Source organism: Antechinus flavipes, chromosome 5 (genome assembly GCF_016432865.1).
Source record: "Antechinus flavipes isolate AdamAnt ecotype Samford, QLD, Australia chromosome 5, AdamAnt_v2, whole genome shotgun sequence".
NCBI classification, from domain to species: domain Eukaryota; kingdom Metazoa; phylum Chordata; class Mammalia; order Dasyuromorphia; family Dasyuridae; genus Antechinus; species Antechinus flavipes.
This window is the reverse complement of record NC_067402.1, coordinates 6,317,230-6,330,108: the sequence shown is the minus strand read 5'-3', so window position 1 is coordinate 6,330,108 and position 12,879 is coordinate 6,317,230. Positions and strand designations below refer to the sequence as shown.

Sequence of the window (12,879 nt, the reverse complement as noted above, 5' to 3'; positions counted from 1 at the left end):
GTGATTATAGAACATTACAACAGAAGTTTAAAACATGGTGTAAATTAGATCCAATCATTCATTTATTCTTTCTTTCCATTATTCTTTTCCTGTAAAACAACAGGGGATAATGCTTCTCATCCCCAGAGGAGATCACATTTATGCGTGCATTTCTTGGCTAATAAAATGGTGCCTTCTGCTACTAAGGTGTTCACCATATTTCTTATGTAAAATAATTATCTTAAATTGAATGAACCTCAAGTAAAGAAAAATATTCACCCACTATTTCTGTCAGCACCAGCTCAGATGCCTCACCCCAAGAATCTAGGGCAAACACTGATAAATCTATAATGTGCAAAAGGACAGGGATAGTTAGGGGAGAATTTGTTTTTCCTTTCTCCTAATGAGGCAAAACTATGCTATTGCCATCTTATATATTAGAATCTTGAAATATTGCAAATAGACATTAGGGGTGAACTAATGTAAGCTTTCCTGTTACTGATTCTTTAGGAGTACACGTAACCAAATATCAAAATGAAACTTGGCACTGAGGATGATAGAATTTCATCAAAAACCCAGGGTTCCTTCCCTGTCCCAATATGGGAAGGATGTTCTTAATAATTGTGGAAATATTTATGGAAGAATTGCATATATTTAAGATACATTGGATTACTGATTGTATAAAAGAGTGAGTGTGGGGAAGGAAGGGAGAAAAAATGGAACACAAGTTTTTGAAGGGTGGATGTTGAAAATAATGCATGTGTTTTGAAAATAAAAAGCTGTTTAAAAAATGAAAGAATACTCAGAGCGCTCCCAGCTTTATTAATTTCAAAAATTAAGATAAGTATTAAGAGAAGAGTTTTTCTGGTAGTCAACTAGCCACAGCCTTGAGAATGACCTAAAAATGAACAGAAAGAGCATTCTTGAAAATAAAATTATTTAGAGTACAAAGGATAGGTTGGGTGGTTGTTGTTTTCTAGTTTAGATCTTGACTTTGAGCCACACCCATTTCTGTACTAAGGACAGCTCTTATTGAGTTCTTTCAGTCCGGCTTGACTTTTCATGACCTTTTTGGGGTTTTCTTGGCAAAATTATTGGAATAGTTAGCCATTTCCTTCTCCAGCTTACTTTAAATATGGGGGAACTGAAGCAAATGGTTATGTGACTTGCCCAGGGTCACACAGCTAGTATGTGTCTGAGGCCAGGTTTGAATTCATGATTCCAAACCCTGTACTCCAAAGGCTGTGCAACCTAGCTACCCAAAAACCATCCTGAGGAGAATTTATTTGCCTTTATGCAAACTCCTAGCTTTCCCCAGAGCTAGGGGCCTTCCGAGGACAGCTGCCACTCTCCAGATTTGTTGCAGGGTTTTGCTTTGCTTTACTTTGAATTTTATAGAAATTTTACATCATAACCATATCCAGAAATATATCTTCATTCCTTCTCTGCCCCCCCCCCAAATGAACCTTCCCTTGTGGTAAAGAAAACAATCCTCAATCTGGTGATTGGATCTGATCCTGCCCACGACTTCATATTTGTATGTGTACACAGCTTTCTATATGTTGTCTCCTCTACTTCACTGGGAGCTACTCAAGAGCAATGATTGTTCTTGTTTTTTGTGGTTGGTTATCCATTGTCCTTAGCCCAGTGCCTGGTCCATTATAGAAGTTTCAAAACTGTTTGTTGGCTGACCCTAAATTGTTCAGATCCTTGCTGCATCCTTTTTTTAGGAGATCACCCTGACATAAGAGTAGAGGTACCTATTTGGAGAAGAGAACCCCGCCCCCAGCTTTAATCCCTTTAATGCCAAAAGAGCAGCTGTACATGGAGGCTGCCAAGGAGAAATGTGTTTGATTGTTTGTTTATTTGTTTGTTTTCCCATCTCCAAATGGGATGAGAGAGGCTGAAGCAGTCACTGAAAAAAGTGTAGGATCAGGGCAGAAATGAAGGAAGACATGATCATTTTGACAGCACAGGCTATGTGCCAAGCCCTTGGGCAGGACCGGTTGGACGTGTGACTCCACAATAGTGTGGAGGGTGGGGGGTAATAGGGGATGGGGAATGAGGGCAGTATGTACCCATCCTGTTGTCACTGCTATCTGGTTTCTTACTAGACATCGGTATTTTAAATCCAAACACACATTTCTCAAGGACATGACCAACCTTAAACTCAAGTGAACACTCACTCTGGGTTCTGGAGCTTTATTAATTGTCAGATTTACATTTGACATGAAGTTGTAGGTCACTTGCTTGCTTACCTTTGGAAGATTTGCACTTGGGCTTGTCTAAAATGATACCTCACCTCCCACCCCACTCTCATTACTACCAGCTGTCAAACATGTTTACTGACAGTAATGCATTCAAGGGCCATCCAATACATCCCAATCTTCAGTCTAAATAACCACCCCTCCCTGTGAGGTCATTCACTCCCCATGGTGACTTGTGCAAAATCACTTCAGGCCTAAGCCTTTCTTAGTGCTCACAGGCCCTTGCTGTGTCTTATCTCCAATGTGGTGATGACTTTCTCATCAGTCTCACCACCGACTTTCTCATCAGTCTCACCACCAGTGCATCCTCCATAAAACTGCCAAGTGCTTTTAACTAAGGCTTCGGTCTGTTCCTGTTGCTTTTGAACTTAACAACATGAATTGGTTTCCTATAGCTTCTAATATAAAATCCAAACTTCTTAGCTTGGAATTTAAAGTCTCTACACTATTTTCTTGATTGATTTCTTGTTTCTTCCCAAGACTTGGTCTAGGTTCTAATTGATCATTCTAAAAATTGCATTCCATCTCCTACCTCCATGCCTTTGCCATGCCCTGACACCATACCTCTATAAAACCCCTCACCACTGACCTGCCATGCTTCGAATATTACCTAACCCTTAGTATGTTTGTCTTCATTCAAACTTTACCTTAGAAGTTATGTACTAAAGGAAGCCTTTCCTTTTCCCTTTAGTTGGTAGTAATCTCCCCTTCCTCAGACTGTTCTGTCCAAACTTACCTGTGTCCATTTTGTACATAATAGCATGTAAACCTCTTGGAGGGTAGTCATGGTTACTTTTTTTTTTTACATTTACATTCCCATTTTGGATTAGACTGCCCAGAGTTTATCACAACTTTAGTCCCAAGGAAGAGGGAGGAAATAATCCTTCACCTGTCTAAGGCTGTCTATCCATTCTGTAATTAGAATAATCCAAGGAGAAGGAAAGAAATTGTCTCATAAATTCTTCTTGCTCAAATTCAAGTGTTCTCTTTAAATAGGGATTGAATCAACAACTCCTCCCACATGATGGGAATACCAGAAGTAGATTTGATCCAGATATTCCTGAAGGAAGTATTCCTCCAGCTAAAAAAAAAAAAATTCAAAATAGAAAATTTTGATTACATCAAATTAAAAAGCCTTTGTACAAACAAAACTAATGCAAACAAGATTAGAAGGGAAGCAACAAACTGGGAAAACATCTTCACAGTTAAAGGTTCTAATAAAGGCCTCATTTCCAAAATATATAGAGAACTGACTCAAATTTATAAGAAATCAAGCCATTCTCCAATTGATAAATGGTCAAAGGATATGAACAGACAATTTTCAGAGGATGAGATTGAAACTATTACCACTCATATGAAAGAGTGTTCCAAATCATTATTGATCAGAGAAATGCAAATTAAGACAACTCTGAGATACCACTACACACCTGTCAGATTGGCTAAGATGACAGGAAAAAATAATGATGAATGTTGGAGGGGATGCGGGAAAACTGGGACACTAATGCATTGTTGGTGGAGTTGTGAACGAATCCAACCATTCTGGAGAGCAATCTGGAATTATGCCCAAAAAATTATCAAATTGTGCATACCCTTTGATCCAGTAGTGTTTCTATTGGGCTTATATCCCAAAGAAATACTAAAGAAGGGAAAGGGACCTGTATGTGCACAAATGTTTGTAGCAGCCCTGTTTGTAGTGGCCAGAAACTGGAAAATGAATGGATGTCCATCCATTGGAGAATGGCTGGGTAAATTGTGGTATATGAATGTTATGGAATATTATTGTTCTGTAAGAAATGACCAGCAGGATAAATACAGAGAGGACTGGCGAGACTTACATAAACTGATGCTAAGTGAAATGAGCAAAACCAGGAGATCATTATACACTTCAACAACGATATTGTATGAGGACATATTTTGATGGAAGTGGATTTCTTTGACAAAGAGACCTAACTGAGTTTCAATTGGTAAATGACGGACAAAAGCAGCTACACCCAAAGAAAGAACACTGGGAAACGAATGTGAACTATTTGCATTTTTGTTTTTCTTCCCGGGTTATTTATACCTTCTGAATCCAATTCTCCCTATGCAACAAGAGAACTGTTCGGTTCTGCAAACATATATTGTATCTAGGATATACTGCAACATATCCAACATATAAAGGACTGCTTGCCATCTAGGGGAGGGGGTGGAGGGAGGGAGGGGAAAAAATGGAACAGAAACGAGTGCAAAGGATAATGTTGTAAAAAAAAAATTACCCTGGCATGGATTCTGTCAATATAAAGTAATTATTAAATAAAAATTAAAAAAAAATTCAAGACCAAATGAAAAAATGAAATTATTTTAATCTGACCCAAAAAATCTGAGGCTGGATTTTTTGCCTGAGAGCTTTTTTTTTTTTTGAGTATATTATCTTTCCCATCAACAAACATTTATTAAATTCCTACTGTTGCCTCAGAGCTCTGCTAGGCAATTGGGAGTCAAAGACAAAAGTGAACTGTCTTGGGTGGAGGCGGGGGGGACAGCAAACAAAGAAGTCTATATTTGATACTGAAATCAATAGGAGCCACTGGGGCTTATTGAGTAGGATCAGGACATGATTAGATCTGCACTTTAGGAAAATCACTGTGATAGATTTGAGTTGAGGAGAGTCTTAAAGCAGAGAGACTCAATGCTGGCTTCAATTTCTCAACTAAGCAACAGGAATTATGAGGATAGTTCTGTGAACTCTGAAAGGATGAGGGTTAATTGATGTCTTTATAGTTTTATAAACTGAATACTGAATTTTGTTATCACCCCGTGTACTGCTCAATGGCAATTAATGGTTAAGAACATGACACTTTCTAGGCTTGTTGAAGATGGACTTATTCTAAATGTGATAGAAATGGACATTTGTTATCCATTATTACCTATTTTACTCAATGCTTTATGGGTTACTTGGGGTAATTTAGAAGGCAGTGTTCGAAATTGGCTAAATAGAACTACAACATTCATTTTAGAGCTGAAGATGATGCATTTGGCATTCAAACACAGGCAAGCAGAACAATTTCCAAGCATTTAAATTCAGTGATTGAATCAATTAAATTTAGAAGCACAAAAAGAATTACATACTGTATTATTATACCTGGATGCAAAAATGATTGAGAAAAAAGATTATGGCACTTGGATTGTCTCATCCAAAAAAAAAAGTATCTACAATTCTGCATTAAGAACATGGGTTGTTTATAAGTTGCCCCAAATACCTTCCATCACATGATCTTTAAAGGAAAATTTTCCCTTTTGTTTCTCCCCACCTGTGATATTTAAAATAGATCTCCACTGGCAATTATCAATTCATCATATGAATAATAGTATGCTATTAATAAAGGGAGCTGAACATTAAAATCACTGTTTCACTATTGAAGATTGGATCAGCCTACAACTTTGGGTTTCTTCATGTGACTCCTCCCACCTTACCCCCTCTCCTGAAGATTTCCAACAATTTCATTAAAATTGGGAAAAAAAACTGAAGAGACTAGGAGCTTTAGAGCAGACAAAATAGCATCTTTATCTTTAAATATGACAATTCATTTTCAGGATTTAAGATCAAATTGGCCTTTATTATTTGAGATTCCATGGATAGAATCAGAGATCATTGAAATTCAAAGTGAAAAGGGAATTTAGAGACCACCTAGTCTAGCCTGAAAAAGACTCCTTGCTACAGTGGGCTTGTGGTCATTCAAAGACCTTAGTAGATATCATTTGAAGAAGATGAACTTGTTTTTTTTGCAGCTTTCGAATCATTTTGCTCAATTTCTCCAAGTCATTAAGAAGACTTTCTTTGCACTAACCTTAAATGTATTTTTTACTTCCATACCATTGAATCCTTGATCTGCTCACTTTGGCACCTACTGTCGCTTTCAATTGGAGGTATAAACTTGATTATCACAGAAAATTCAAGTAAATGTATACTGGGGCCAAATCCAGAGTTCAGAGTAGTTAATTGTTAGATTTTCATTGTAAGCATCCATCAATCTGGATGGGATTGGAGAAAATGTTGACAAAGTAGATTACACAAAAGTAGTCTGTGCATTTATTTATTTTCTTCTTGAAAGGCACACACTGCTGAATATAAGGTAACAGAAATGGCACAGAAGATAATCAAATAAAAGGGGGGAGAATAGCAGAAGTAACTCAAGAGCTCACTTTTCCCCAAAAAAAAATAAATATTGAAGACCATATAATCTTGATGGCAGCAGGGACCATTCACAAGCTATTTCAGGGATGAAATAATCTGAAAAGAGAAACCAACTTTTTTAACTTTAAATAACCATCATGAGAATGATTTCTGATATCAAGCTTTTTCTTCATGAAAATATGAGAAGAGCTAAAGAACGGAGATTCACAAAAGATTCTCTACAGTAGACCACATCTTCATGGTTTTGCCACTAATTGGTGGATTCTGAGAAGATATGATCCCATTGAGCTTCTTATTTTTTTTTAATATGAAGGAGAAAAAGAACAACTTTCCCTTTTGTGGTAGCAAAAAATGGGGGGGCGGGAAAGTAGTTGTCTATCAGTAGTTGCTTTTCAGCTAAACAAGTGGCTACATTTTGGCCTATAAGAAATGACAGATGGGAGGAATCCAGAAAAACATGGAGCAAAATTTAGGAACGATGAAGGATAAAGTTGGCAGAACCAGAACCATGATATAAACAAAAATTATAATGATCTAAAGAAAAATGATTTTGATGGCAACAATACCTGTTAAGGACCAAAGGGAGGTGATCACGCCCTCCTTGACTTCTCAGGAAGGATGAGAACAACAAAGGGAGATGAAGAGCCAAACCAGACATTGTCAGCAGATTTCCTCTGGGCTGAAGGGTCTTATACCTTACCCAGACTTCCCTCACTATCTGTGACCCTCTACAAATACCTACAAATACAAAGAAGTCTATATTTGATACTGAAATCAATAGGGAGCTATTGGGTCTTATTGAGTAGGATCATATGGTGCCTACAACATACCAGACATTATGCTAAGTACTTTGCAAATATTATCTCATTCAATTTTACAAGAACCCAGGAATTTATTATTATTGCTATTGAGTCAGTCAGTGATTAAGTGACTTACCCAGTCACCCAGCTGAAATGGGACTGAGGCCATATTATAACTTAGGTTACTCTAGGCCCAGTGCTCCATCTACTAAAACACTAAGCTACCTGCAAGATATCCAACCAACTACCATAAATATAATGAACAAACATCACCATAGAGAAAAAAAAAAGATGAGAAAATGTAACTGCCTCCTTTTATTGATTGTGATTGTTGAAACTTTATATTAATGAAAAAAAGGAAATCATTTTGTATTGATAGAGAAAAATTATCCTTAAGGGTCTTCTCCAAGAAAGAATCTCATGAAAAATGCAAATAAATATTCTGGTTCAATGCCCCAATGATAATTAATCTCAAGCACGATTGATATGGAGAATATACATTCTCCATCCCAGATGCTGGCCAATACCAATAAGGAGGTCCTGTGCAAGAGCCAGATGGCAAAGTTATTGCTCCATAATGATGAGATCCTCTGGAATCTTCTGCCTTCATATCATATCAATTTAATTGTCTCAAGGACCAGAGCATTACACGTTTTCTTCAGGGGTAACAATCCATGAAATAACAAGTGGATGAAAATTTTTTTTTACAAATCTGAAAAGACTATGAACATAAAGAAAATATGGAAACCAATCTCTGAGTATAAGAAGGTGACACTCTAGTTGGGGAAGGTAGACAGAGTATAGTTAGATTCAATAAATGTGCACTGCTCTCACAAGGAAGAAGAGAGTCCTAAGTAGAAAGAAGAGTAAGATTTCCTGAAAAGGATAACATTGAAGTTGAGCTTGAAGGAAGCTTGAAATTTCTAAAAGGAGATGTGACGAGAGGGTCCATGCCAGACATGAAAGGCAGAGAAGCTGAATGTGCGATGATGCTAAGTCTAAGGCACTCCAAGGAGGCCAGTTGGCTGGTATAGGAAGTGTGTGAATGGGGAGAATGAGTTATAAGTCTGGTAACACAAGCTAGATTCATATTGGAAAATTATGAGCAGTTTGTATTTTGTCCTTAAAGTAAAGATTGGTTAGCAGGGAACTGGTCTGGTCAGATTATTTTGGTAGCTTTACAAAGTTTTTGTTGAAGGTGGGGAAAGACTGAAAAGGACCCTATTTAGGAAGCTGTTGTAATGATCTGAGCAAATGGTAACAAGAACCTGAACAAAGATAATAAGTTAATGATTAGAATAATGATTAGAAATTGACTGCTAGGAGAGATGTGAAGCAAGTGGAAGACTCATGGTGTGACGATGGCCTGTGCCTGGAGAGTATGAAAGAGAAACAAGTAAGAGGGCTTTCAAATGCTCTGAACCTGGGTCACTAGAAAGATAATGATCCTTTTACCAAAGGTAGGAAAGGCTGCAGGAGGGGCAGGCTCGTTGGATGATAGAGGAACTCAGGAGGAAGATATAAAAATCTTGAGATTTTCTCCAAAGAAGGTATTAAAACCCAGAGGAATTGATGAGATCAACTCCAAAGAAGTGAAGAGATGGAAGAAAGCATCACTGAGTATCCTGGGGATCCCCATAGTCAAGGACAGGATATGAATGACATTTTATAATGTAAACTAGGGCTGCACAGTCAGACAAGTACAAAAAGAACCAAGAGAAAGCATTTTCACATAAATGAAGCAGGAATGTATATATAGGAGACGGATGTGGGTGGGTAGGTGTGTGTGTGTGTGTGGAAGAAAAAATGGCAAGTGGCTAATTATATAGAAATGATGGTAGAAGAGCCAAAGAAACCAAGTGCAAGTATAGACAAGGACTAAATTGGAGGTAATTTGCCTTCTTCTAATGAATCTGGAAAGTACTCAAGGTGAAATTTCCCAAATGCTTTTCATGCTGAGAAATGCATGCTATATGTTCTGACAATGGTGGGATATTCCTAGAAGTTTTCCCTCAAGAGCTCTAGTTTGATTCTGAATGATGTTCTGGAATCTGCCTGAATCCCTACCTCTCCATAAGAAAAAGTCTAATCATCATTTGTGTAACTGCTTCTTCCATGTCTTGAATGTCAGTTATTATTATTATTTAAAGATGGTTTCAACCCAAAATCTTTCAACATTTGCCAGTGATGGTTGAGGGTGGTCAGCTTGACTTCTAATTAGTCATGCTCGGTTTGGGTCAGGACCATTCACAAATGTTTCTGGTAGCTTTTCGACCCAGTGTGTGAACTACATGACAAGTAGTGTGTGAAGTGAGGTCAGAGATCTTGGAGCCAAAGATAGAGATGCAAGGTGAAGTGCTGACTTGTTTTACTACATATTAGTTGAGTCTCAGGATCCCTTCTATTAAGTGTAACTAATGGGACTTTTATGACTGATTTCATGGAGGGAGGAGGAGGAGGAAAAGGGGGAGGGGGTTGTGTAGAAGTCACTTTATCAATGTTGAAGAATTTGAAGAATATGTTGTCATTAGTGATGTGTTAGGATATTGGTAGACATGAATTACAGATCTCCAAGTTCAATAAGGAGATCCTGATCACAAAGTACAATGAAGAGTATGATCTTTTTTTGTTTGTTTTGTTTTGTTTTAAGGATGGTTTGGCCTAAACCTATAATTTCATCAGGATGTTGAATTCCCAGTTTGGAAATTCTCTCTCCCAACATAGAATAGCAATTCTTCTGTGACTTAAAAGTCTTATAATGTTTCCTCTTTGCAAAAACCAAGATGATATAGAACATATATCCATTAAATAGGACTTCAGTCAGTTAATTTATTAAGTGCCTACTATGTTCCAGGCAATTTAAGCACAATGGATGATATTGTCTATTGCCCTTAGAGTGTTAAAGTCAGTTATTTCTCTTCCTGACTTTGGAACCAGACAACTTTACCTCTTCTTTGAGATAACCAACCCCATAACCTTGACTTGAGCAATCATGATGGACCTGAACTAACCAGTCCAACCAGCAGAGAACACGGCCATCTTTTTACCATATTACTCATCAGGCACAGGATGCTCCTTTGAAGTCCCTCCCCTCTCTGGCTTCATAGCTGACCTGCCAAGTGGCTCATAGCCTGCTGGGCATTTTGACCTGCTCTCTCCTCACTCACAAAGCCAGACCTGGCTTTCCCAGTAACAAAGTGCCAGGCTGTTCATAATATCTGCTGCCTTCCTGCTTTGGGTACATTGTGTATTTTGCAAATTAAGCTGTTTTGTGACCTTTTGAGGCAATACCTGTGAGCTGTTCTATGAAATTGGCTATTTATCAAGTAAGGTTCACTGCAGGAACTCATGCCTTGCCAGATGTCAGTCACTCAAAATAAGCATAAAAACACTGCATGCACATACTTGACATGTGTATAGGAACCTCAGGAAGCTCTTTCACCAAAGTGCAACTACTTGATGAACAACTCATTGTTATTCTAATTTTCCTATGTAATGGTGTAAAAATCACTCCCATTTTATGGACAAAGGAGTTTTTATGATCACTCTAGCTTTCCTTTCCAGCGCTGAGACGCTGCTTCTTTTTAATGGTGATTCATTAAGAGAATAATTATGGTCTACTTCACACATCCACACAAAGAAAATGTATCTCTCACCAATTGCATTTCCCTTAATGGTTGTTCATTTCATACAGAAGATGTGTTCTAAGATTGACTAAAAGTGTCCAAAAGAAGTCCTCTTCTCTTGAAGTATTGAGACTTGTAGACACTTTTTTTCAGGTACCATGAGGCTTCTGAGTGATGACATTCTCCTGAGCAATCATTAAAAGATTTGGATGGCATGTAGAGGGTACCTCTAGCCAAAGAGTTACAATACATATTTTCTTCTGTACATTTATAACTTTTGAATTGAAGGAGTAAAAGGTGGTAGATGGATTGTTTAGGATAATTCCATTTTTATTTTTCTTTGCTTAAATGGCTCTTGGAGCTCAACTTTGCATTTTAAGACACACTTTATTATATAGCATACCATAAGAGAGATGAAAAAAAAAAAAAAAACGAATCATCAGTGCTCAGGATATAATTTTGAAAAGCTGAAAATGAGTGAGAATATAGGGAGAGACTACATTTCTAGATCACATTTTGGTAAATGTTTTTTTTTCTTTTGGGGATTAAAATAAATATCTTTCTTAGTATGTGATGTTTTGGTCAAGTAACTGAATTCAGCCTCTTATCCTACCAGTCAACAAGGAGAGTATTTAAAACTAATGAGATGCTTGCTATAGTCTAGGCCTTATGCTAAGTTTTAGAGATACAAAGGCAATCTCAGCCTTTATTGAGTTTACATTCTGACCAAGGAACAAAATGTGCTTAGATAAATGAATCAAGAAGATTTAAAGAAATAGTTTATGGGGAAAGTGAACAGAAGGTAAAGATAGAAAAACAAATGCAAGAGGGCTATGAAGGAAGAAGCTAGCAATTGGGAATGAAGGAAGTCTTCCTTTCACAAGTAATAGTTGAACCAATATTTGAAGAGATGTTAAAAAGCAAGAGGAGAAAGACAGACATCCCAGGAATGACTGTCATTCAGTGAAAAGACAAAGAGATGACCATATACAGCTATTTATAATGAAAAGTAGAGGTTCAATTTGACTCTGTAGGGTATACAAAGGAAATGATATATAATAAGGCTAAAAAGGGTAGGTTGAGTCAGGTTGAGAAGGGCATTAAATGCTAAACAAAAGAGAATCTGTTTGTTTTTAGAGGTAGTAGAAAGGTACTGAAATACACAGAGACTCTCTCCCTCCTCTTTACTACCTCTTGCATTGGGCATAGTTTTATAGTCAAAGAAAGAACATCATTATTTTTGGAATGAGTAGATCCGCCAATTGAATTTTGTCTCTTCCAACTATCCTTGTAGGATCCTGGCCTAAATGTACATTAGATATCTCTTCTACATATCCCACTCCTATATATGTTGTTGGATTTTCAGAGACATATTTTATGCATGCAATAGGAGATATTCTTTCCATATACTGGTTGGATTATATGGTTGTTGAGATCTTTAAAGCTCACACTTTTTTTTTAATTCTGTGTGGGTTCTTCTATTTAGAACAAAAGACCAGAAACTGGCTCATTCTTTCAATTCATGTCACTGGCATTTAGCACACCAACATATAAGTGCTTAATAAATGAGCTTAATAATACTGCCTTTAGATTTCCTTATTGTTCATCAATTTGTAATTTAACTAGTGATTGTTAAGTCTTATTCTGTTCTTACCAGCATAAAACTTGAAAGTATTTAATTACAGAATATGATGTTAAATTCTAGTCTCTAGAAAATCTAATGGGAAGTAAGAATTCAATGAATTTTATCCCTAGATAAAACAAAAGTTATAATTACAAATTGAAAAAATCCAAATGTTAAAAATGCTCAAATGTAGTCAGTTTTAGTATCACAAAGACTTGTGAGAAAATTCTGTTTGTTTTCATATGAAACGTAGAAATAATAATCATCATATGTAAACAGCTAATTTTTGAAATTTTAAATTTTCTACATATTTATTAAATATACACAGAGAGGTTTATATTAATGTATTTTTGGAATTTTTTGTCTCTAAAAAAAGGTCCTTTTAAATGTTTAAACAAGCTCTTACCTT

The 12,879-nt window shown here is 36.8% G+C and overlaps 1 protein-coding gene across 2 annotated transcripts in view; it reads left to right on the top strand.

Moving 5' to 3' along the window:
• DGKB (diacylglycerol kinase beta) overlaps positions 1-12,879 on the top strand; it is a 683,215-nt gene that overhangs the window by 540,711 nt on the left and 129,625 nt on the right. The window lies entirely within an intron of this gene.